Here is a 26,287-nt window from a genome sequence, read left to right on the forward strand (position 1 = left end):
CTGCCAGTAATCTGAGGAAAAAATAAAAAGCCCTGAGAACAGGGCAGGCATCACAAGAAAACATCCTTCCCTGACAGGGGCAGCTCTTTGTTGTTGGCCTCAGGACCTTTCTGGTCAGCAGGGCTCTGTCATCCTGAAGGCCTTACAAGTGAAATTGAACTTTCCCTTCATTTTTTCTAATTTTACCATGTCTGAGTAGCTCATGAAATTAACTTTCTCTTTTCCCTGATGATGCTAACCAGAAGACTATCATCCTGTTGGATGGATCCTATCAGGTGTAGCAATATATTGCCCACAACAATTCCTGCAAGACTTCTTAGTAAATATCTCAACCCTGTTAAGATCCAAAGGCCTCACACTAAGGTGGGAAGCATTTGTGGTGGATGCTGTGAAAATATAGAATAGGATTTCACAGAATCACAGAATCATTAAGGCTTGGAAAGCCTTCCCAGACCATTGAGTCCAAGCTGTGACCAATTCCACTTTGTCACCCAGACCAGAGCCCTGAGTGCCACGTCCAGGCCTTCCTTGGACACCTGCAGGGGTGGGGATGTCCCCAAATACACTGACTTTGAGGATATTCCTTTAGATTTTCCTCTGTGCTGCCTTTCTAGACTATTCATCCAGTCAAAAATAATATTTCTATTTGAAAATGAAAGTAATTTTGATTACTTATATTCTACCTGATAAACCTCCAGAGGGATTCTCTGACAATGGATGTGCTTTCCTCGTAACTGATTCCAGGCACAATTTTCAAATTCTCTTCTGTAACAAACACAACTCTTAGGAGCACTTCTACACTATGACATCTTCCTTAAGATGAAAATATAGCCAAAGAAAGGAAAATGTGCCTTGCAGACTACAGCCTACGTGATTCCATAGAAGATATTTGAAAGATTTTTATTTGCTTCTGGGTGGTTTTATAACCTAATCAGGTATATATGATTATTATTATTTTTAACAATACTGAGAGTAAAGATTAAGTTAAATTTGCAAGTGATTTCTGCAGTCTGACAAAGGGATTGCCAGTGCTCTGAGCAGCAGAGAGCTGTCTGATCTGCCAGGTTAGATTTAACCTGGCAGATTTATTTGTCAGGAGAAGGCTCCATGCTTGGCACATTTAGAACCTCACAAGTTCTTACCCACTGCCACAGCCCACAAAAGCACTTCACAATTACTCTAGGTTAAAATAATTGGTTTTCTGTTCCCAGTACTGTAAAATGGGCCAGTCATTGAACAAATGCTGTGCTGGAATTAACTTATAACAATCATTGCAGTCTTGCCCTCGTGGCAAACAGAAGTTACCACTTAAATACATCACACAAAAGGCAAAGTCTAAGGTTCCAAAGATTTAAAACCATTAATGGGAGAAACAGAAAATATTCCCAAATTTAAATATCCAGGAACTGCATTCTTGTTGTAGGAACAGGAGAAAGACTGGCTTCCCCACAGAATAAACCAGGGCAGGTTTAACTTCTGTATTTTAACATGCTGGCTTTCCTAACTGAGCTTTCTAAAGCAGTCTACAACTTGGCAACATGAAGGTCTACTCCAAACCACCCTGGTATAGAGCACTAGACAAATGGTTTAAAGAGCACACAAAAAAATCTTCTCCCTGAGGTTGAGGATGTGCATCAGTAACTCTCAGCTTTAGCCTTCTATCCTCAAGCAAAGGCTAGCGCTAGAGAATTAAAATACTGCAGTATTGCAAATAACACTCCCAGGGCTACGTATCATTTTTATTTGCATTTCTTGCAGCCTTCTGGCATCTTATTATCCCCCTGGACACAAGGCCAGTAACCTTAATGAAATACCAGGAGATATACACAATTCCAGCACTCCTAGTTTAATAAAAAAATGCTTTAAACTTCTTAGTACAGAGCATATTATTGGCTGTTTGTAACAAATTCCACTTGGGAGAGCAGCTGGTACATCAGTGAACCCAGTGCCCTTGACTTTTTGTGCTGCCTATTATTTTGGGAAGCAACTCTGAGATACAAATAAATAGCAGACACTTTTTTGGAAATACTACCAGGATGAATAATCATGTACCGAGTCTCAACAGTTATACAAACATCTCACGTGTATTGTTCAAAGTATTCCCCCCACCTTCTGTAAACACAGACATGAAATCACAAATCATATTTGCTAGGTCACACCAACTTTGGTGTGTGCAGCTTGCTTGGGGGAGCAGAGCCTGTTCCAGATTCTCTGCCTGGGATTCTGAAATGCCAAAGGGTGTGGGATGGGTGTGGAGTGAGGGGAGATAATGCAGGAAGAAGCTGGGGAGAACAACCTCAGATGCAGGAATGCTGATTCCCTCAGTCTCTCAGCATGTCTTCAGTCCAGCTCTGGGCTCTTCCTCACACCCTCAAAGTGCTCAGAATGGCTGGAATTCATTCCAGCAGTGACCACAAACTCACCAGCATCAGGTGTGGGAAGAGTGAGAGGCTCAGACCCTAAATAAACTGGAAGGTAACAGACAGGGGAATGACAAGGGAAAAATAGAGAGACCATGGAAATATTTCCCTGTTAATTATGCCACAGCCCACTGGAGCTGCTGTGCATGTTGCACAGAGAGGTGTCATTGATGCTGCTCCTCATTTCTTTGTTTAGCAGTTTGCCTTGGAGGCTGTGAGCAGCTGCAGCAGCCCCATGGCCTGAGCAAACACATCACAAACCCTCTGCCTCACACACCACAAACCTTTAGTGTCTGATGGAGCAGAAGACGTTGCCATGAGCTGCTTGTGAGTTATTACAGTTTTGCAGCTGAACGTTTCCAATAAGTGATTATCTAACTTCATGGAAAAAAGATCTCATCTTTCTTAAATGAGCTCTTCCTTCATCATGAAGCATTTCCCAAGCTCTGTTCCTGATGCCCTGCAAGTCACAGCCAGCATGCCAGTGACACAGCCTCATTCTTTTGATGAAGTCTTTCAATAATCACCTTTGCCAGTAGGGCACTTTTTTTCCCCCCATAGATACTCCATTCTTTCATTATTATCTGGATCGGGACCAGATTCTTTGTCAGCCAGGGTTTTCCAGGATCTCATCAATAAAACTCTGAATTAGCAGATATGATTCCAAAGGAGGTGTTTGATACTATCATTCTTCCAAGAGCATTCCCATACCCTTCCATAACAAATTCCAAGATCCATTTTATGATACATTGTCCTTTGTTAGCACAACAAAGTGAAACTCTACAGATTTTAACCCACACAGAGAAATTTAAATTCCATTTTTCATTTTATAACCTTTTGCATGGAAATTATTTTCTTTTACAAGGGTAATGCACATTTTAGGCACTTGGCACTGAATTTAGAAAGGCCTTGCAAAAGAAAAGCATGCTTTTATAAAATGTACAACAACCTTTAGGAAAAAATGAAATAAAAAATGGATTTTTTGAATAATGAATTAATTCTGGGGAAGGCTAAGAAGCTGATTTGTTATTCAGAATGAGTGACCTACTGCACTTCTTCCTAGTGAGCATGGAAAAAAATATAATTGGGCTTCCTAACAATGGCATTTAGCATCAATATATAGTTAGAGGCTTCATTACTGAAACTCTGGATAGAAGTGACTTGGTAGCAGTCTATCAGCACAGTCCCCTTCTGCACAGCATTTTGAAGTTAACTGCTAAAAAACAGAACAATTCAGTGCATAAAAAATCTATTAAGGCTGTACAATACTTGAATGAAGATGTGTTTACAGAGGCACTCCTCAGAACAAGGAATATTTCCCTTTGTTCACAGTTCAGAACACAGTCTGTGCATTCCTGCCCCATCTCCCAGCCCTTAACTTTACAGCAGTTAAATGAGATTTTCCTCTCATGTCCTTGACTCTGCAGTCTGCTTAGAACTCGGCCTTCAAAGTGCACCTGTGAATCTCAGTGTTTAGAGGAATATGTCACTGCTGGCTTTAGCACTTAGCCTCGTTCATAAAATACACAGTCTACAACCTATCCTGCAATTTAAATGCAAATAATATTTAAACAAGGCTAATCTGGTGAGCTTTTGTGTGTAGAGTGATATATGGGATGGAGATGTTTGAGGTGCAATAGTTTACTGCTCTGAATTCCTTTTCACATCAATCATCTCTCCACATGCATCAACAATTAAAATGGTTCATGGCTGCAGGGACTATGACAAACTAACATCATCATTTAAATGCCCATGATAGCACCTTTGAGCATAAGAAGCTGATAGGAAATGATAAAATGTTAATTATAAGTTGTAAGCAAAACCAAGTACCTCTATTCATCAGTGACCTGCTGATTATAAATAGGGCTTGTTTGTACAGCCACCATACATACAGGAAAATGTGCTGTGGTGGGGGCTAGTCTCATTTCATTTTTTCTGTGTAAATCAGCCGTGGCCAGCTCTGCCTGTTGCCAGGGGAAACACATTTTTACTTCACTTTCCCATCTTATCACAAGGATATAATGGAGTAACTGTCCCTCCACCCAGAGAAGATATCAAGAAGTTAATCACCAAAGTCGGATTTTTCATCCTCCCCTAAAAGGGGCTTGCAGTGGGTGTGTCATGATCAGCCATTCCTCTCCAGGCACTTCCTGCTCCTGTCCAGGCAAAAGGGACTGCTGACACTCATTTTTCCATCTTCCAGATGGCTCCTTAGCTTTGCAGTGTCAATTTAAATTGATGCTGACACAACCCAAAGAGGGTATTTTTTTTTTCTCTGTCCTGCAATCAGGATAGTGATTCTGAATTGTGTTTAAAATGATTCTCCACTTTCCTCTTCCTTGGCTGTAAACCAGTTCTCACTGAGACCATGTTCTAAAAAATATCATGAGTCACTCAGATGGTCTGTTTTATTTGAGCTGTAGAAATGAGCTGCAAAACTGTAGGAGGAATTAGAGAGCTAGAAACATATTTTTGTTAGAATGTAGACCTAGAATGGATTTTTTTTTGAAAGTAAAAAAGTAGGCTTGACTGTAAACATGTTTATACCTTTTTTTTTTCTATAAATATAAACTCATTTGCCACAGGACTATTTTTCTAGTGCATAATTCCCTGTGCAGTTTGCTAAATCTGTATTACAAGGTGATCCTTTTTTTAATCTAAAGAAACCCCTGAATATAGTAATATTTTATAATTTTGCATTATTAATTAATATTTTAAAAACTTTGTATCTACCATTTAAAAAAAAATTAAACTGGCCCTTGCCTCACCATAGCTCTGTGTTAAAAAAGGCACATTTCTGCCTATAATCACTTCCATTTTCCTTTTTTCTGACTTTTTTTTTTCCTACAAACACTTTCCGAGAAGCTAATCAATACCTGGAATATTTGCACTTCCAGGCTGCCAAATCCAAGAACTGTGGGTTACCTGTGAAACTTGGAGCAAAACCATGATCCAATGCAGAGCAGCAGGAGTTTTCAGGCTTACATCCTTACGTTTGTGACAAGACAAAGGCAGTGGGAGTTTGCAGAAGAGCAGTGAATAAGCAAGAAAAGTCACTCTACAACAAAGCACCATGTCAGGCCAATGTGAAAAGGAAAAGGGAGGTCAAAATGAAATGGAAGAAAGCATTCCTTTGCTTCAGTCTGAAAAACGTTTTAAAAAAAGCAAAAAACATAGCAAATCTGAAAATTAAATGTATCTGATGATTATAGAGATTTTAAAAAAATAATCTGTCCAAAGTTCAGTATTTTTATACAGGAATATATTAAAAAATAAAGCTATACTTTTAATACTGCCAAGATTTTAGCTGAAGTGTTTTGAGGTCACTGTTTCAAGGCCTTGAGTTGGTTGGCTCTTGAATTCTTTAGAGAAGAAAGCCAAATTGATACGGTGGATTCTTGTTCCTTCATTGCTGCTTCTTCCTTGTTAGCCTGACTTACAAACCTGATAACAGCAACTTGTTCAAAATATCTGTGCAATCCATCATCATCTCAGCTATGCACAGACCTGTTCTAACACACAAAGTAACTTCCACAAGTCCTAACTCCTAATTTTTGTAGCAACTGAGAAAACCTGAGTTTCCTGATGTGGACTGGAACACAGGAAGGTTGTGTAAAAATGTAAAAGCTTTGCAAACAGAGTAAATTTGATCACAGAAAGATGTTGGTATACATCCAGTGCCATGTAATTGTTCAGTGTCCAGCCAATGCTTCTGGATGACAATGCACTGGGCTTGGACATGGAATTTGTTATTGTTTAGGCAGACACAATTCAGCCACTGAATGAAAACTACTCAGAGTAAGTCCATAGTATTGTATTTTCAAGGAACCCCCATGGCAGAGAGGAATGATGAATCTGACTCCATGTTCTCAAAAAGCTAATTTATTAATTTATGATACTATATTAAAGAATACTATACTAAACTATACTAAAGAATACAGAAAAGATCCTTACTCAATGCTAAAAAGATAATAATGAAAACTTGTGACTCTTTCCAGAGTCCTGACACAGCTTGGCCCTGATTGGCCAAAGAGTGAAAACAACTCACAGCAGAATCCAATGAAACAATCACCTGTGGGTAAACAATCTCCAAACACATCCCAAAGGAACAAAACACAGGAGAAGCAAATGAGGTAAGAATTGTTTTCCTTTTCTCTGAGGCTTCTCAGCTTCCCAGGTGAAAAAAAACCTGAAGGGATTTTACCAGAGAATGTGAATGCCACACCATAGAAGGAGCTCACTGGTCTTCTTGGAGTAGAAGGAAAAGCAGAAAGGGTGAGAGAGCCTGGATCTCTTTGGAATCATGAATCTGGCCCTGTGTCATTGGCCATTTTTCCCAGAACATTCAGTTAGCAGAATATTTCTGAGCACATTACATGAACCACTCTGTCTTTTGTCAATACAAAATTAGATTTGTTGCTGTTATAGGTGAGTTGAAAATGTAGAAATGGATAGCTTAAAATGCAATTAAAGCACAGCAGGTGTTTGGCTTGTTTGTTTGCTTGTTTGTTGTGATGTTTTTAAGCATTCTGAAGTCAAAGAGGTTCATGTGGATTCTGTTTGGATAAGATTACCATGCAGAGAAGCAGCTTTTTCTTTCTTTGTTTTGGTTTGGTTTTTGGATTTTTGTTTGTTTGTTTGTATTTTTGTTTTTTGTGTGAGGTGGTTTTGTTTGTTTGTTTTCTTGTTGTTGGTTGGTTTTTTGTTTGTTTTTGTTTGTTTGTATTTTCATTTGTTTTGCTTTTTTTTTAACACTTAAAGAATAAAAGATGTGCTTATGTTCCCATACAACTTCTGCAACAGAGATAAGCACACATGTAATGAGACTTCTGAAAAGACTTGGAAGAATTGTATTTTCCCCGGAGTAACTGTTTATGACAGTCACAATATGTTGTTCCCACTGTTACATTAAGTTAATGATAAAGAAAACAAATTCAGAAAAAACATTAAACAAAATCAATAGACATATCAATTATTTACATTCTAATGGGGGAAAATTCTCTTTGAACTGAGCAGGATCTATGGCATAAATACAAAAATCAATAGGCTGAAGTCATAAGGGAGAGTTGCTGTTTGCAGCCTGCTGAATACTTAGGAGCTCTCCAGAAAATGAATGAATTCTACAAACTGACTGAAATCCAGAGGTGGTGGCCATGATCCACGAGCAATCCTGGGATTTGTTCTTGTGATCACAAGGTTTGAACATGCAGGGATGTGTCTGTTGTAACTCAGCACCACCTGCTCTGGTGGAACGTGTCCCTACTCATGGCAGTATATGGGACATGGATGATCTTTAAGACACCTTCCAACCCAAGCCATTCAATGATTCTATGGATTCTGGCAAAAAGCAGTAACTGAGGAAATTCTTTCCCCACTGCAAATGTATTCTTTTTCATCTACCCTGTCCCATATGGTCCCACTATTAACTGTAAGCCAGCTTGAAGTTTCTTTCACAAGGATAACAAAGGTTTTTTCACTTGGGGCTAATGTCTCTTGATTTGGGCACCTGCAGGTATTGTTATTCCAGGAGTTCCTCTTCCTTCAAAGCTGACAAATAAGCTTACTTGGGATTTTGCCACTACTAGCTTCCTTCATAATTTTTCTCCCCAAGCCATCGATGTCTTAAGAACATCTGCTTTGGCACATTTCAATGATCTGGAGCTGCAGAGGTGTTGATAATGAGAGAGATGTCCCCTGACATTATTCCAGCAAGCCAGGGATGCCAAACTGATGAAAGAGCTTTGGATTAGCACAATTAGAAAGGTGGAATTGCTGAAACATAAAACTGTACTCCACTGTCTCAAGGGCTGATCTTGTAGGGCAAATGTAGCCTCACCTCTCTCCCTGAGTGCCACAGTGACGTTTTTGACTTAAGGAATTCTTCTGCCAAGACAGCAGGAAGGGGGAAGGAAAGATGAAGGAAGGAGAGAGGCACAAAAGATTTAAATAAGTCTTATGTGACTCTCTGTTTTTAAAAGCCTAATGTTACAACAGGGCATCACTGGTTCATAACCTCAGGTTTCATGCACTAGGGAAATTGTTTCTACAAATGCTCTTTAAAAAATATTCTTTTTTTTTTTTTCATCCATGCCATCTTTCACATTGCCTCTTTGGCTGGGAGGGGTAAAAAAAATACTTCCTTTTTCATCTGCCCCTCCCAGGAATTTCCAGTAACACAGAATTTATCCACAATTTACTGATCAGTGACCATAACAAATGTCTCTCATATTAATGTACATCTACCTGTTAAAATTAGCAAGAAAGAAGCAAACAAACCAGCATTTTCATTTTTAGTTCTGCAATTTTTCAAAATAACCTTTAAAAAGGTAGAGTTCTAATGAAAGCTATCTGCTTAGCTCTAATCCTGGGTCCTTCTTTGTGTTCTACTCCCATTCTGTTGTCCCACCATTTAATTTATATGACACAATGCTCCATCAGTGACATTCCACAAGACTTTCAGTGAAAGACTGAGTATAAAAATGGGAAGTCTGTGTGTTTTGGAAACAAAATGTAATTGTCAGACCTTGAGATTGAAGGCTAATCACCAAAAACATAAATCCAGGAAGGATCAGATGTGCAATGGCAGGCAAGGGAACCCTAAAAACTTAATCAGTGCAAATAGATACCTGCTTTTCTCCACTCCTCAGGGGCTACCTGAGGACAGGGACTGCTCTTGGCAGTGCTGGGAAGCACACCAGGATGAGGCAGGCAAAGAAACCCCCAGGATGTGCAGCAGACACAGATGGGTTACTGACAGCAGGGTTCAATATGGGAAGGAGTCCTAGGAGGGGACTCTGGGTGTGCCTGGATCCAGTACCAGTCCCAGGCTTGGGCAGTGGCTGTACAGGTGTAATTTAGACTTTATATAAGTGACTTTGTCTCCCAGGATTAAGGATGGCAGATCAGACATGTTTATATAAATAAAATAAATGGTTTATTTAGATTAATGATGATAATTATAATGATTAGACTACACACCTTAATCAGAATTATTTACTGCACAGTATAGGCAGCTCTGACTACTTCTATAGTGCACTATTTGTTGAAGCAATGATATTAAATCTGGCAGAATAATTTCTCAGTAGAGACTGATGTCACTCACCCATCCCAATGACTGTGGGCAAATCTTTTCAGCCCAGCCTTGAGGGGTGTGCCCACTCCAGGGAAGAATCTCCACACACATGCCAAGAAAGAGCTGAAGATCCCTCCTCTTAACATTGGGACTGGGTTTTTGTACTATGAAGTGCTGGACTGTCAGTCAGATGCCCCCAGGCTGTGCCAGCTCAGCAGCTTTGGATCAGTTGTCAGCACTATCATTTGTTGGTTCCTCTGTCAGGAACTCAGGAACATTATTCTTCCCAGGTGTTTAACTTCAGAATAGATAGTCAGGCTGGTCTCAGCATCCTTCAACCCCAAAAATTATTCCCATCTCCAAACAGGGGTTTATCTGAGCTGTGTTGGCCCCACTTGGGCAGAGCATCCTGCTCCATCCTGCATCTCCATCCTACAAGTGCCAGGGAGGAACAGGTGAAGGCCAGGACCAAGCCACCCATGCTGTTTCCAACAGGATGTGTTTACAGCTCCAATGTGTTGTTCCATCTTTGCCAGGACATGAAAAGCAGCAGTAACAGCCCATAGCAGGGATCTGCTGGTGCCTGTTCAACATCACACTGTCCCATTGGCACTCAGAATCTCCTACTTGCAGCTGTGAATCCTGGTTTTGGCTTAACTGAAAGAACACCCACAGAAGTGTGAACATACCTCAGAAAGCTGATTAGAGGAGCTGTCCACTCCTCAAACCAGACTCTCCAAATCCCAACAACTCCTGCCTCATCAAGGATTGCCACAGATCCCAGAGACTGCTATGGAAGTTCTCCTACATTAAACCAGTTCCTGGTGTTGCAGCCCTGTTGGATGTCCTCCCCTGCCACAGAAGAACTAAACATTAAAAAGTAATCAAGCATCTTCCAGGCATATGTGCCAGGCCAGTTTACAGCTTCCACTGCACTCACTCAGTTTTATGAAGGGAGTCTTTGAAATGACTCTCAGATCCTTTTACAGTGGTAATCACAAGACTATTAAGTGATTAATGTGATCATTTGGACAGAAAGTAAAAGTTTGCCAGGCAAAGTGACATAGAATGCTTGTTGTAAGAGAGAATGCAATTTTACAAAGGTGAACATTTATGTGCTGGCAGTGTTTAGAAATACACAGCTTTAAACTCAGACAAAAATAAGGTCAAAATCATTTTGTAAAATGATTGATTCTAGCCTGGATGAGTAAAGAATTTTCAGTTAATAGATGTGAAGATAATCTTATCTAGTGCCATGATTTCTTCCAGAAAAGATTAGAACTATTTTACTGATTGCATTATTTGTTAGGCAGTGGATAAAGTTAAAAAATGAACTTTCTTCAAGCTGAAGCACGCTTCCACCCAGTCCTCAGTACCATGGTTTTGTTGGATGAGGACATCCTTTGTAGGCTGGATTTGCCTAGGAAGAAAACCAGGCAAAAAAAATCATGATACAAAAAGATCAATGATTTATTAGAACGGGTTGGTTGAGTTCTTGTGAGGTTTTTTGTCTTTTTTTTTTTTTTTCCAGTTCTCTGCCTCAATCCCTAAATATGGCAGTTCAGTGCAATTTAAAAATCAGACATATTTTCATCTTTTCTGTTAAACCCTCAGATCCTGGTCTTGGAAAACACAGCCTTTGAGCTGCAATGCTAGAGAAGAATGACAAACCATCTTCTCAAATGATTTTGGGTATGAAACCTCTGGTACTTCATTAATGTTTTTTACCTGAGGGTTCTAAAACCCAGTCTCTCAAGGTTCCTTCTGGAAAGCCTCTTTGAAGTTTTTAGCATAAAATGGACAATTTGAAAGAATCTTTAGGAAGGTCTTGACAGTTAACTTCTCATACATATGTGACATGTACTTTGAAGAATAAATTAACCTTTTGTCACTCTTGAAGAGGACAGTTTTTAAAAACAAAGGTTAGCTTAGTTAGTCAGTAAGCTTAAAACTGTCCTTTTATCATTAAATTTAAGTGCTGATAAATACAAATAGAGAGAAAAACACATTCTCCCTTTGGCAAACACTTAACAAACATGTAGACTGGGAGAGAAATCTATAGTGCTAGAATATGTTTACCAGTAAAACCAACTATTTTGCCTCTAGACACCTTTTGTTCTGTCTACTCAGAAAAAAATTTAACCAGAAAACCAAACTCCTTTTTTTTCCTCAAGTTGTTTATTTTTTTTCCTTCCTATACTGAAATTCTTCAGATAGTTTGAAAATGTTTCTTAGTCAAATATTCACCTGAGCTTTTTTTCCTGTGTGTTTATTGAGAAATGCCTGGAGCTGAGCTGCACAGCTCTACTTTTTAGGAGAAAAAGATCCATTGGCAAATTAAAATTTGACAAAGATTTTAAATATCAGTTTGCAGCAACTATCAAGTACAGCTGAGAAAGATGGTTTGTTTGGTTGGTTTTTTTACAAACTATAGTACTTTGTACTTTTGGTTGTTTTTTTTAGTGTCTGGAGTACATGTCTCAGTAAGTCTTCTAAGTTCAGATATGCACAATCCTCCTTCGGCCTTTTGTAGGAACTATCACATTATTTAGAAATAGAGTGGTTGGACATGCACTTAGGCTAGCAGAGAAAGGGAATTATAAGTAAATCTATTAGCTGGTTCCTTTTTCTTTTCTAGTTCAGTCCTGCCCATTTTTTTTTTTCTCTGCTAAAGGCCTGCTCCAAAGCCTGTCCCAGTCAATAATAGTCTTTCCCCTGGTTTCAGTGGACAACACTTCAGCAGTTCAGAGTGTTGCTGATGCATTTACATTTTCTGAACTAAATTAGTTGCTCACAGCTAATTTATTGCAGTCATGAAAACCCAGCCACTTTCCAATTCTTGGCTTTTATAGATCAGCTAGCATTTGGGATTGAGAAGATTAAAGCTGCTAAAGAATCAATTGGCTGAACAAGTAGAATGTATAGAAAAAAACATTAGGAAAGCTCAATGATGTACTACATTATCATTAAACATCAATAAGAACAGGGAAGAAAAGCACAGGCATTTTTTTTTAATACATAAGGAAGAGGATATATAGAACCCAAAGGCATGAGAGATCTGGGTTAGGTCGCTTAGCTTTGAAGATGAATAAAGGAACTCTAACACAATTTGGCTAACCCTTCTTTTTTCCCCTGCTTCCATAAGAAAACAAAATCCATAAATTAAAAAGCTTCTGGGTTTCTTTTATATATTTCACATATTTTGACTGTATTCTATATCACTACATGAATCATTACATGATACATATCCACCATCTTACTCATGCTCATTACTTTCAATTTGTGGCAAGACAAGCTCTCCTCCATCCCTTAATTAGCAGTAATGAGGTAATGGCAATGGCCATCTGCTCTGATTAGGGGAATCAGTGACAAGAGCTGCTTGTACTCACCTCGTGTTTGCTCAGTGCTCTGAGGTGTTGCATTGTAAGAGCCCTTCTCAGGCAGAGAGCTCCATCTCTCCCGCTTGGAAACATCCAGTACTAAAGTTTTCCCAGGACTTGCTACGTGCTCTAGCATTTCCAGGCTGGGATTAGAGGAACAGAGGAGCTGCTCAGCATCAAAACCATTGTGCTTTAGTTTGCCTTTCCATAGCTACTTAAGAAGCAAAACTCCAAACAAAGATTTCTTCAAAATCTTTGAAAATCCTGACATAAACCTCTCTGTATATAGATCTCGGTCTAAGAATGTTTCTTTTCAATACCAGTGAGGAAAGATAAGACAAGGGAATTTACAAAGTCTTTCTCCAATTTTTCACCTTCCTTTTCACTATAGGCAGGTGTTAACAGCCTAAACCTGTTCATATTTTCTTACTTGGCTTTTGAGTGGTCAAATGAAGTTCAGCAAGGCCAAGTGCTGGTGCTACACCTGGGTGGGGAAATCCCAGGCACAAATCCAGGCTGGGCAGAGAATGGATTAGGAGCAGCCCTGGACTCGGGGGTGCTGGGGGTGAGAGCTGGAGCTGCCCCAGCCCTGAACCCCTGCCCTGGGCTGAGCCCCAGCCTGGGCAGCAGGGGAGGGGATTCTGAGCCCAGGTGAGACCCCACCTGCAGAGCTGCCCCAGCACAGGGCGGAGCTGGAGCTGCTGGAGAGAGCCCAGGGGAGGTCAAGAAGATGCTCCCAGACCTGGAGCCTCTCTGGAGTCTGACTGGGAGCACTTTGGCTGTTCACCTGGAGAAGAGGAGGCTCCAGGGAGACCTTTGAGCCCCTTCCAGTTCCTAAAGGGGCTCCAGGAGAGCTGGTGAGGGACTTGGGACAAGGGATGGAGGGACAAGAGATTGGCAGTGGGAAGCCATTTCCTGAGGGCAGGGTTGGATGGGATATTGGGAAGGAATTGTTCCCTGGGAGGGTGGGCAGGCCCTGGCAAAGGGTGCCCAGAGAAGCTGTGGCTGTTCCTGGATCCCTGGAAGTGTCCATGACCAGGCTGGATAGAGCTTGGAGCACTCTGGGCTAGTGGAAGGTGTCCCTGCCCATGGCAATGGATGGGACTGAATGGATTTTAATGTCCCTCCCAACCCAAACCATTTTGTGATACTGTAAAATTTGCACTTTGATGAATTATGTTTCAGTTTTTAAAATATATATATTATGCTTGATTTAATTGTATAAAAATTAATGTTTATATTTACATGTCTACATACAAATTATCTGTAAATGGTACAAGTTTTGTCCTTAGTGACAAGGAGCTACCTGTCAGGTAAACTGCATAGGAAATGGAGCAGAAGCCTAAAATCTTCATTTCTGTCTCTCTTAGTGGCTTACAAAATGTTGAATACTTGCTTTCTTTGTCTTATTTTCCATCCCCTGGTAAATTGGCATAACATTTAATTAATTTATAAAGCACTGTTTATAGGAGGTAATACAGCTTAGGAAGAATCTATAAGGAAAACATGTATTTGCATTTTTATGTGTGTAGGCCTTGCACTTCTTCAGCACCCAGAATGCTCGAGAAATTGGAAAGTCATGAGATCCCCAGAAAAATAAAGGCAATATGCAAATTAGTCTTGAATGTGCTTATTTGGGTGAAAAATGGGGGAAATAACCTTAATCATTTCCCTCAAAAAGTATAATTTCTTGATTTTTGTTGCACTAAGAGTAGGATAATAACTACCAATTAATGTACCTCTGGTCACAATTTAGAGCTTTCCAGTTACAGATTAGCAGATATTAAGACTCTCAACCATATTTGTGTAAAAAATATTACAAGATCTATAAAGAGTACAGAGAGGAATGTAATTTTTTAATTTTTACTTTAGCAAAACGGGAAAAAGAAGACCAACTTCTTCAAGTTACATTATTCCAAGTGCATTTCTCTGGATATTAACTTATGTGGCCTGGGTTGCTGCTACTGTGTATCAGATACTAATTCACCTTTATTGACTTTGACCATTTAAGTCTCTGAATGACACAGGTTTATTTCATAGACAACAATACTCAAATGACACATTTACTGCCTGTGTTCCATAAGGGAAATGGAGCTCAGGAACTGTGTGCACTGGAATTGTATCCAGCAATATTCTGCTCCATGAGAATGCAAAGTCAGACCTCAAGAGAGGGAAGATTCTTGGATGTCTTATCTGTAAAATATAAAAGTAGAAGCCTTCTTGTTTAGTTTTTTTTTTTTTTTCATATTTGACTAGGTTATAAGTAATTTGGGACACCCTTTGTTGGTAAAGATCACATTATAAGGTGGAATCAGTGGATGTTACCATGGGAAATAGAATTCATAGAATGGATTGGGTTGGAATGGCTTTAAAGATCATCAAATTCTCCCCTCCGCAAAGGGCAGGGGCACCTTCCACTGTCCCAGGCTGCTCCAAGACCTGTCCAGGCTGCCACTGGACACTTGCAGAGATGGAGCAGCCACAGCTTCTCTGGGCAGCCTTTTGTTTCAGGGTCCTCATCATAAAAAAAAAAAAAAAAGGTCTTGAATCCAGTGCAAATCTATCCCTTGTCTTTTGGTTTAAAATCATTACGCCTTGTCCTGGCACTCCAGGCTCTGGTAAAAAGTCTTTCACCATCGCTCTTAAAGCCCCTTTGCACATCAAAAGGCTGCAATAAAATCCCACTGGAGCCTTTTGTTCTCCAAGCCCCAGAACCTCAATTCCCCCAGACTTACTAGAATGAAAAAGGTGTTCTTGTCCTCTGACCTCTGTGTGGCTCTCCTCTGGACTTGTCCTGACACTTCCTTTAGTTAATATCCACAGTGTAAATGGGGTTTTTTATTAATTTAAAGTAAGAACACACACAAATGAATTTAATAAAAGCATATTTACTTCATTAACCATAGTCAACCTAAAATGAAACCAAGATGTTTCCCTGTTCCCGTCCAAACCCACCGGAAATTCAGAGAAGGTTGTTAAAAAAAAGAGAGAGATATCTGTGCCCACTCAAAGAACATGTAAAACTGTAGTAAAATGTCAGTTGTTGGTTCTGAATTCTACTTTTTATTAATTTTATGCTTTCAAAATTACTTTCAAAATACTCTTACTCATGTAATTTTTCTAAATCAACCGCTAAAATAGAGTTAAATATAGAATGTAGCACCATATACTGTTAATGTTAATAGCAAACTAAAGTTTCCAGGAGTTGCTAGACTTAATACCATCTTCTTGTCTGAGAAATATTTGTTATTGAAAAACTTCCAATGTAAATCAGTGGAACACCAGGTAAAGCAGATGCCAGGCTGAACTTTTAACAATCTGTAGAGAAACCTTGATATATGGCAAACTCTATAATGAAACAAATGTTAGATGTTAATTCAGGTCACAAATAAAAGCTACGTGAAGAAATTTAATGCCAAAGTTGAATTTTAAGGTGCTCTTAGGATGATTAATGGCTGGAAGAATGTATGAGACTGTTCAGTGTTTTAGATGACCCTTAAAAATAACATCAGTATATGAAAACTACTTCAATTTCTCCATCTCCTTGAAACCAACCAGCTCATCTTTCTGCTTCTAACGTGAAGCTTTCTCTCAGTTGTGGTCTCCAACATGTTCATTGCTGAAGAGTTTGCACTTGTCCTAGATGAGATTTTTCTCTAGGAAGGCAGCTATAAAAAGCAGAGTGGTATGTTATAAATAACTCAAAACAGAAGGGTGCAATGAAATCTTCTCTGTTTTCATAACTGTGTTAGCCAGCTTCTGTCCTATTGCTCTAAAAACATGTACAAGGACAGAGAGTTTCCATTTACCTTATTAAACAGGATGTGTTTTGGGCAGAATTCATAATTAGGAACCCATTTGAAAATTATTATCCTTCACATTACTAAAAATGGACGTCAAGCCACTGACACTTTGTCTTGTTGATAAATATTTATTTTTGAAATAGCAAACATTGAGCCCATTAAATGTACCAGAAGATGAAGATTGAATTATAGTTCTCTGGCAGCAATTAAGCTGGTGACTGTTTTTGTGTCCCTGTTGGACATTAGGCCAGGGGGTAAGTTTGTGAGCAAGATTTGTGCAGGTGGGGTCAGGGTTTGACCCTGGAATATTTATGATGCTAGGACAGGGAGGAATATGTTTATCAGGTGATATTGGATTAGACCCAGCAGCAACTTTGTCTCTACAGAACTTTAACATTACAAAGGATTGTGTGTTCCAGAGGTTACATATTTCACACAACAAAACAATTTATTTCAGAGTGACATAAGAGCTTCAGCAAGGTACACAACTGCAAAATCTTTTAGAAACAATAATAATTGAAAATACTAAAGAGAAAGATTTCTTAATGAACATAGTCATAGAAACAGGTCAGTATTCAAAGGTAGCCTTCATTTAAGGAAACCGCAGTCCTCCAGTATGACACAGAACCATAGAATCATTAAAATTAGAAAAGACCTCTAAGATCATCAAGTCCAACCTTATCAACATCAAGAACCCCAGTCTACAACTCTTTGCAGAAGTTAGCAAAGCAAGAGAGTGGTAACAGATTTACTTTTTACCCACATATTATACCTTCAAATGAAGAAAAGTAATGAAGTAATTTAACTAATTCTTAAAATGCCCTCTGAAATTCAGGCAGAAATAACATTCCCTTGTTGAAATGGTGAAAGCCAATCTGAAATCAAATAAACCCCAGTGAGTAAGTAAGAGAAATATGTTTCTGATTCCGCATGGCTACAAGGCAAATGGTGATTTCATAAAAGACTTTGGATAAATTAATTAAAATAAACATCTTTAATATCCACCAGATAGTTATCTGCTGACTTTGCTTTCATATTCTCTTGGAAAAAACTTGAGTAATTAAGACCAAACATAAGCATTGCTTTCTCTTTTATTTGACGTGTCAGTTTGGCACTATGTTGCTCACACAAGATGAAAATAAGAAACTAGATATTCAGGAAAAAATAGAAGCAGGAAACAGGTCATGGGGTGGAATTGCTGCAAATTTAAGATGGGCTTAGACAGAATGTCAGAATCTGTCTCTAAAACTGAAATCCAAGTCTTCCCCCTCCAACTGCAACTAAATGTGATGCACACCTGAGTATCCCCTGTATTTTCTACCACAGATTTCTCTGGGGGCTTATACTCAGGCTTCTTTGTATGGCAGCCCTGATCTAAATTCCTCTGCAAACCAGGCACAGGGAAGAGTTGTGCCAATCATCTACAGAACCAGAGAACACTTTGGGCTGGAAAGTACCTTAAAAATAATTTCATTGCACCTCTGGCACGGGCAGGGACACCTTCCACTATTGCAGGCTGCTCCAAGCCCTGTCCAACCTGGCCTTGGACACTTCCAGGGATTCTGTGGTTTAAATATGTGCAGGAAAGGAGCATTTCAGGGCTACAGGAATGGCAAAAGTGATTCACATTTTTGGAGAGATTAAATTTCCCAAGTATTTACGAGAAAACTCATGTGCTGATGTGACAGTGTTATTTTCTGTAGTGTGGTGTCCCACCATAGAAATAATTCTGTGAATACAAAAAAGACGCTGCAAGCCCTTGAAACAAAAATCTTGATTCTTTAGAATGAAATGTAAATTTAAGCAGTAGATGATGCCTTTTTTCAAAGAATTTGACAGAAACTATTTTCTTCCATACATATAAGATCTGCTTAAATTGGTAAGAGGAGTTAAGAACATAGAGACTGAATTTTCCTTTTGATTTTTTTGTGTAATAGAAAGGCATTTATTATTCTAAGAAAGGCAGTCACTCTACAGTATTCTTGAATTTACTGCACCATTAAAACACAGTAATCAGCTGCAGTAAAATGCTATCAGGATACCAAACACAGTGAGTGTAATGAAGCAGCTGCCACACTGATCATCAGGATTTAGATTTTTGTCCCTACACAAATGAGAAATAAGATAAACATAGAGAAATTAAGAAAAACTGATATAGATCATACAGGCATGATTAGGAAAGTGTCATTTAGAGTAGAAAATCAGCATATTTGTGATGTTACCTAACAAGAAAATGAAAATATTGCATAATGGATTAGCAATATCTGACTTCACCAGTGGTCTGATGGTGCAGGTCACATGATGTTTTAGACATGGGGTGTTCTCTGTGATATTTTTATACTCAGATATGTGAGCCAAATTTGTTTATTTGACAACCCCCTTTTTAGGATTCTGTAAAGAAACAAATGCTTGTTTGTTTTCATAACAAATGACAGTTAGTATGAGTTTATTCATAGACTGTCAATGTTCCTTCAAGATAGTCATATGTGACTTTTAAAACTAGGAAAAAGCTTCAAAAATTTGTCGATCCAAGATTAAAGCATTATTTGGAGTTCGGGAGAACAAAGCATTACAGAAGCTGATTCTCCCAGAGTTTTTCTCCCAGAGACTTTTGATTTGTACAGCAAGGATCCTCATTAGGAGTCTAGACTGTCTTACCTCTCTGACAGACACTGTGCCAGAGAACCAGGGAATACTCAGAGAGTTTTCTGTCAGAGTCATAAATTTATAAATACCTTTATGGGTTTGCTGGTTAAGATGCAGAAACTAAAGATACAGAATATTATTAATATATATATATTCTGAAAGGTGAAACAATCCTGGTACAAAAGTCTTCTGAAACTTCACTTACAAGCCTGGAAAGATTTGGTTTTGCAGATTAGATATCTAAATGTGTAAAACTGAAATCTTGATCTAGGGAAGAGCAGATCTAAACTAAATGCACCTAGCAAGAACTGCTTGCAAAGATCTGCACAGCTGTATATCCACACTGCCTGGGTAGATATTAACATAATAAGAGAAATTTCGTTTAACTATTTACCATGGAGCTGAGCAGTATTTATAAGAGTTAAACTATTTCAACTTGATGTTTCAGAGCACAAGTCTGATAAAGAGTGGCTGAGGGAGCTGGGAAAGGGGCTCAGCCTGGAGAAAAGGAGGCTCAGGGGGACCTTGTGGCTCTGCACAACTCCCTGACAGGAGGGGTCAGGCTCTGCTCTCAGGGAACATGGACAGGAGGAAAAGGAACAGCCTCTGGCTGTGCCAGGGGAGTGTCAGGTTGGATATTGGGGAAATTTCTTCACAGAAAGCATGTCCTGGAATTGAAACATACTGCCCTGGGCAGTTCTGGAGTATCTCTGCTTCGAAGTGTTCAAAAAATGTGTGGCTGTGGCACTGGTTTAGCTGTGAACATGTTGGTGGCAGAATTGTGTTTGGCCTTGATGACTTTAGGGGGCTTTTCCAGCTATGAATTTCTGATTTTCTGCCTGAACTCTGTTCTCATGCCAGATGAACATCCTGACTTTCACAAAAACCCAAAACCATAAAATCCAAACAATGTCTGCACACTCTTTCTGGGTTTTCATCGAAACCTTGAGGGATGATAACCAGGAAATGTGCTGTCTCATGATTTAGTTATGGCATGCATGAGTCTGTCAGCACGTGCAGGCCAGGTCACCGTCTGGAATATCTCTGGAGTTTTGGTTCTGAATGGAGAATTCATCAGTGAATTGCATATAGAACACTGTGAATATCTGTTCTGTCCCCCTGTAAAAGGGGGAGTTGGGGAGAATTATTTTTGATAGATTTTTCTAAAGTGCAAACATGACAAATATCTGAGAACCATTTATTGATCAAGAAGGGTAAGTGTTCCTACCTAAGAGGATAGAAAAGAGAGAAGAGAGAGAGAGAGAGAGAGAGAGAGAGAGAGAGAGAGAGAGAGAAAGGGTAGGGCATCTAAAGAATTGGATTTTTTAACATTTCTTAACATATTCTGTGGTGGTGGAACCAGAGACCTACAAACTGAATCCTGATCCTAGCCGACAGAAAGCTGAGAGCTCTTAGTGAGAACAAAGTCCTGCAGCATGAAAAACAACTTGTTTTCCCTGAGAAAGAGCTCTAAGACTATGGAAAACAACCTGCTTTCCCTGAGAAAGGACTCTAGGACTGTGATAAACACTAACCACCTGTATAAACTATTTTTACACCGTTAGATAAAAAAATGAAAACAGTATGTCACAAACAACTCTCTCTGCATGTACACACCAGGGGTTGAGAGACCATTCAATCCAGGGTAACAACTTTTTACTGATCAATTGGGGATAGACAGGGGATGTTCTTTAAAAACCTTAGGAAAAGAGACTCATTAAATAAACTGGGGTCGATCCTTTTCTTTTTGCACCATAAAGTGTGTCCTACATCCTTCTTTATCAAACACCACAGTGACATCTTTAACATTGTGTAGCAACAGAACTGTACAATTCATGTATAAATTCAATATTCTGCATGGTCATTTTGGAAGGCTGCTGGACGTGTATGCTAAGTCTAAATGTGTGTTGTGTTTATTTAACTTTAAACCCATTTGAAAGGAAGGGATTCTGACTTCACACTTCAGTCCAGCAAGCTGTTCTACCTCCAGAACATAACAATAACAACAACAAAAACAACAACAATAATCTTATTAACACTGCATACATTTACCCTTTAACATAAGTAAACATGTTCTAGGTCCTTCCAGAGCTGGGAACATAACTATAGCATCAGAATGAGGGAATAATCCAGGTGTTTACTCCAAATATTTTCAGATTTTTCACAGAATTACTAAGTCACAATTCAGATCTTCACAATCCTTTCCCTAAAAAACAGGTACTTGGTTAGATTTCATTTAAAAAATGTAGCAACTCCTGCCAATGTTGAAGCCTGAGAAAAAACATATTTCTTGCTGTTTTCTAGAAATTAATCTTCACTATCAAGCCCAATGTTAGTAACCTTGTATGTATTTATATAAATATTTGTTGAGTCAGGCTCACTTAAGCTATTTCCTCATGTATTTCTCTCATAAATCCTCATTTGCCCTTGTGTACTGTAGGAGAATAAAGATGAAGTGAAAATGTACTTTGTCCTCAGAGCGTTCAGACAGTTTTCTGTAAGGGTTATGAATAATTCTCTGATATTCACATTGCATTGAATTTAACTAAATTTATTCCAGGCATTGAAAGTTTATGTTGCTGTTTCTCAAACTTTACATGAAAATACTTCATAATTATTAGAAATTTGGAAACACTTTAAAAGCAATCCACTTATTTTATTTTAGGGAATGTTTTTTTCTCTAAACAGAATTTGTGGTCTCTTCTGAAGGAAGTATTTAGTAAAGTCAGTTTGTGTGAAATATGGGTACTGTTGACATATTCATTTTTACTTTTATTTCCCTGTATAAAGGGGACAGAAACTCCATTCTTGGCCTTGTATTTTTAAATGTTGACAACTACAATACTTCCATAGACTAAGATTAATAAACTTATTTATTAATTCTTAGTTATTAATTCTCCCTGGAATAAAATATTAGATTCTCACAAAGATTATTTTTGAGGGGGAAAAATTTTTTTTGAAAAATCTATTTGCAATTCTGTTTGGGTGCTGTGAGTCCACAAAACCACAGTAAGGACTGGGTTTCTTGCTGTGTCCTATCAAAGGGTTTGAATTGATTTAATTTTCCTCCTGAGATGTTCCAAGACATGATTCTGATAGGGTCTCCAATTGCAATAGGCTCAAGGGAGAAAAGTATCCAAAGAAACTCAAGGGAAACAAAAAAGAAAAAAAAAGAAAAAGAAAAATAATGAAAAAGGAAAAGAAAAAAATATTTCTCTTACTATTTTCTGGGAATAAAGAAGAGGCTCCAGAATATTAAATAATTATATTCCCATGATTTTAGGACAGTTGAAGGTGCCATCCTGCTTCCATCTCACTTTAAAAAAAAAAATTTGACCCAAACCATTACATTCTCTCTTTTGTTTTTCTTTCTCTTTTTTTGTTTTTCTTTCCTCCTGAGCTATCTTGTGGTGTATATATAACACAATTTTAAAGAACTGTCGGGTTTCTCAAATAAACAGGCACAGCAGCAGTGAAAAATAATAAAAAACCTGTGAAAAATCTGATGAATTTTGTATTCTGTGCAAAACAGGCTCCTATTTTATCCTGTTTTTTATCAGATTCATATCTAGACATCACTAAGAAAGAAAGAGTATTCAGGAAGAGCATTTCTGCTCAGCTGCAGAGAAAATTTAAAAATACATTTCTTTATTTATATAAAACTAAAAAAGCTGTCAGACTAAATACATTTTTATTCATGTGAATATATAAAGGTTAAAGTGAGTGATGAATACATTAAATACACATTATATTGCTCACAGAAAAGGAAACAGAACTCAGAAGTTTAATGCTGTATTTCAAGTTGAGTCTTTTGCTTTACTTGCTTGTTTATGAGCTTTTCCCCAAATCCCCTCTCCTCTGCGCAGCTCCCAGTGCAATTAATTAAAAGAATGCAAATTCCAGCAAACCAAAAACCCACCAGTAACCTAAAAAAGGGGTAGAATAAATTAATCTATTCCTCTGAATTCCTTTTAAACTTTTTTCTTCATGTTTTAAAGGTTGGGGACATGTGGACAAGTGCTGAATAGTTCATACCTGTGACATAGAAAGCAATCATTTATACGAAAGCCTGAAACAAATTTCAACAATGAAAGTTAAATTCAAAGTTCTAAACAGACTTTTTTACTCCTGAGAGGAGAAATATCTCTTTAATCTCCCCTTTTATATAGTGGATAACTAATTAGATGGCAATAATTAAGTAGAGCTGCAAAACAAGCAGTTTATAAATCCTAATACTCTGTGTTCCTTTTCTAAATTTCCCCTCACTCCATGCAGTTATTAGTAGTTTTGATTAATTCAACATTAACAGGGAGCAGGATTTCAGTATTTCTTGTGCACCTAACTATTTTGCAGATAGTAAAATAAATAAAAAAAAAAAAAAATTAACACCTAATATCATAAACCACAGGTTTTCTTATACCCACAGTAAGATTGAACAATAATCATCTATTCCACATTATTTATTTTTACAGATACAAGAAAAATGAATTTATGGTTAATTTCATACAGTTCTTTTTTCTTTATTTCTTAAAATTCTGGGTTATAAGTGTTAGGGCAGTGTCAAAGCCTGGAAATGCCAATCAGGGCTTTCCCAGGCAGGACAGTCCTGTTTAACATGCATGGCATGTGCTCCAGGCAGGGTCGTTGGTTCTACAGGCACAATCTTAATTACTGTCTTTATGCTGATGACATCCAAATATAATAGGTGTATCAAACAGCTCCTGATGACTTAGATAAATCTGTCTCCACTCTGGAAAGATACTTACGAGACCTTAAGTGTGGAGTGTCTGCTAACATTTGGTGCTTAAAGCAGAATTGATTTTATTTGGCCCGCTGCCTGCTAAGTAGCAGCACCTCATTTATGGTACCACTGGTTGGAAATAGAAAATTGCCTCCTCGCTGAATAATTTTGGTGTTATATTTGACCCTGAAATTTGTTCTGAGGCCACATTGTTAAGTCTTCATATTTACACATCAGGAATTTAGCAAGGTTAAGGACATTGCTGGTTCAGCAGGATCCACGGCTCTTGATTTATGGCCCACCACAGCGAGGCTGGAATGCCATACTTCATTGTTTGCAGGTTTCCCTGAGCTGTTTGTTGTACACACTTGAGCTGTACAGCGTCCAACACCTCCAGCACTTGCAAGAAATCAGCTACAGGAGAATATCTGAGGAGTATGTGGCTGGCTGTCAAAAGGATTCTGAAGTGCTGGTCCATGTTTAGGAATTCTACCACTGAGAAATCAGCTGGTTTAGAAAGCAGAGATAGTTGAAGACATCTAAATATCTAAAGCAGATTCTTTACAGATCCTTGGAGAATTTTTCTGGTAAATGAATTTGTATAAATTTCCCATTTTCCCTGTGAATTCTCCAGAAATCTCTGTTCTTTTCTAGAATATGATTTTACTTAATCTGAGGAGCTGCTTACTTAACAGCAGTTTATTTAATTCTTTCCAAGGTCTTTCACTTGTGCTGATAGGAACTGCTAAACCACTTGAACTATTACTTGGAAAAGCATTTATTTTATCTGATTTGACCTCAGTGTTTGACCTGAGCCTCTTTTAGTTTTGTGAGCCCCCATGATTTTAGGGAAAGAGCAATGCATTTGAAGAATGACAAGCTGATATTTTGCCTCGAAATTCGGGAGAGGTGAAGATGGATAGTGGTCCTAAGTGTCTTTATTGATCCCATAATGACAGTGGAGATAAAATTATATGGTGTTAAACTTACCAACAGGCAAACTTTAGGAGGCAAGAAGTCGGTGTTACTTCACTAAGAGTATAATTAAATACAAATAGATGCTCAGTACGAGACCAAAACCACACACAACCTTTTTTTAAAGTTTGTTTAAAGGTGTTTTAGCAGTGCACTGTATTCTGTTGCCTTTCTCAGTGCCATGTGCCTCTCTCAAAGCACAACCTTTTAGGTTTAGGTCTGTCAGACTTGGTGTTTGCTCCACATGGGTTTTTCAATGCCTTCTTTGGCTCCTTCTTTTCTCCTTGTCATTCTGGAGTGTCCCAGGTTGCCTCAATAAGTTTTCCTATCCTGAGGACAATCTTTTCTGCACTGTAGACATTTTGGTCCCAAAATGAATGTTTCTGGTCTATACATAAATATAGATATATGAAGAAATAGGTTTGTCTGTATGCATATATAAAAATTTTGTAGTCTGAATTTCCCCGCCCAAAGCAGCTTTAAAAAATGAACCCTATTAATCTATAGATTTTATTGCTGTTTAGGATGATTTCCAGATTGCCCAACCTCTGACTCTAATGTGCTCTCACCCCTTTAAGGACACTGTCTCCTGTTGCATTGTTGGTGCCATGTGTGGAAAGGCCTCCAACAGATTCCTGAGTTTGCAAAGTGGGTCACGCAGTCAAGTGGAAGCACATAGCCTTTGGATACTCTGGAGATGTTGTATTGGGATGATTGCTCTGGAAGTGCTTCCAATTACAAAGATTGCTTCCCCCAAAGGAAAAGAGACTTTGATGTTAGCGAGTTATCTCAAAACAGCTGGAGATACAATAAAGTCCTATCAGAAACCAGAATCAACGCGTGCCATTGACACATCGGGTCTCAAGACAACATTTACCAAGAACCAGATAAGCCTGAGGCTTCCTCTTCCTTAATTAAACTTAATTAGGTTGTCTTTCTGAAGTTTTTTCACTCGGGAATGATTGAAGCCATTGGATTAGTGAGTGGAATTTTCACTGAGTGGTTTTTGGAAGAACTGCTCTTACAGCAGGTGGGTAAAGCTCTTTCCAAATCCACATGTTGCCACAAGGAGTTCATGTAGACAGAGGGTGTCACCATGATATTTTCCGAAGAATCCCTTCACCAGGATTTTTTCTCCTGAAAAGCTGAGAAGCCTCAGAAAAGAAATGTAAACAATAATTATCTGATTGCTTTGGAATGTGGTCTGGAGATGGTTCACCAACAGGTGCATCTTTGATTGGTTCCATGTG

General features: G+C 38.5%; 2 long non-coding RNA genes across 3 annotated transcripts; one reads left to right on the plus strand and one right to left on the minus strand.

Moving 5' to 3' along the window:
- Window positions 1-627: 627 nt before the first annotated feature.
- LOC135304869 (uncharacterized) lies at window positions 628-11,811 on the plus strand. 2 transcript variants are annotated; one of them, XR_010366097.1, is made up of 3 exons: window positions 628-935; window positions 6,419-6,553; window positions 9,555-11,811. It is a non-coding gene; the product is annotated as an uncharacterized LOC135304869 (long non-coding RNA). The 2 variants fall into 2 exon arrangements; XR_010366098.1 differs by having other exon boundaries at window positions 9,860-11,811.
- On the minus strand, window positions 9,459-13,466 carry LOC135304868 (uncharacterized). Its single transcript, XR_010366096.1, has 3 exons — window positions 13,303-13,466; window positions 12,882-13,015; window positions 9,459-10,912 (listed from the first exon to the last, which is right to left on the minus strand). It is a non-coding gene; the product is annotated as an uncharacterized LOC135304868 (long non-coding RNA).
- Between the last annotated feature and the right edge of the window lie 12,821 nt (window positions 13,467-26,287).

Source organism: Passer domesticus, chromosome 7 (assembly GCF_036417665.1).
Source record: "Passer domesticus isolate bPasDom1 chromosome 7, bPasDom1.hap1, whole genome shotgun sequence".
Classification (NCBI taxonomy): Eukaryota; Metazoa; Chordata; class Aves; order Passeriformes; family Passeridae; genus Passer; species Passer domesticus.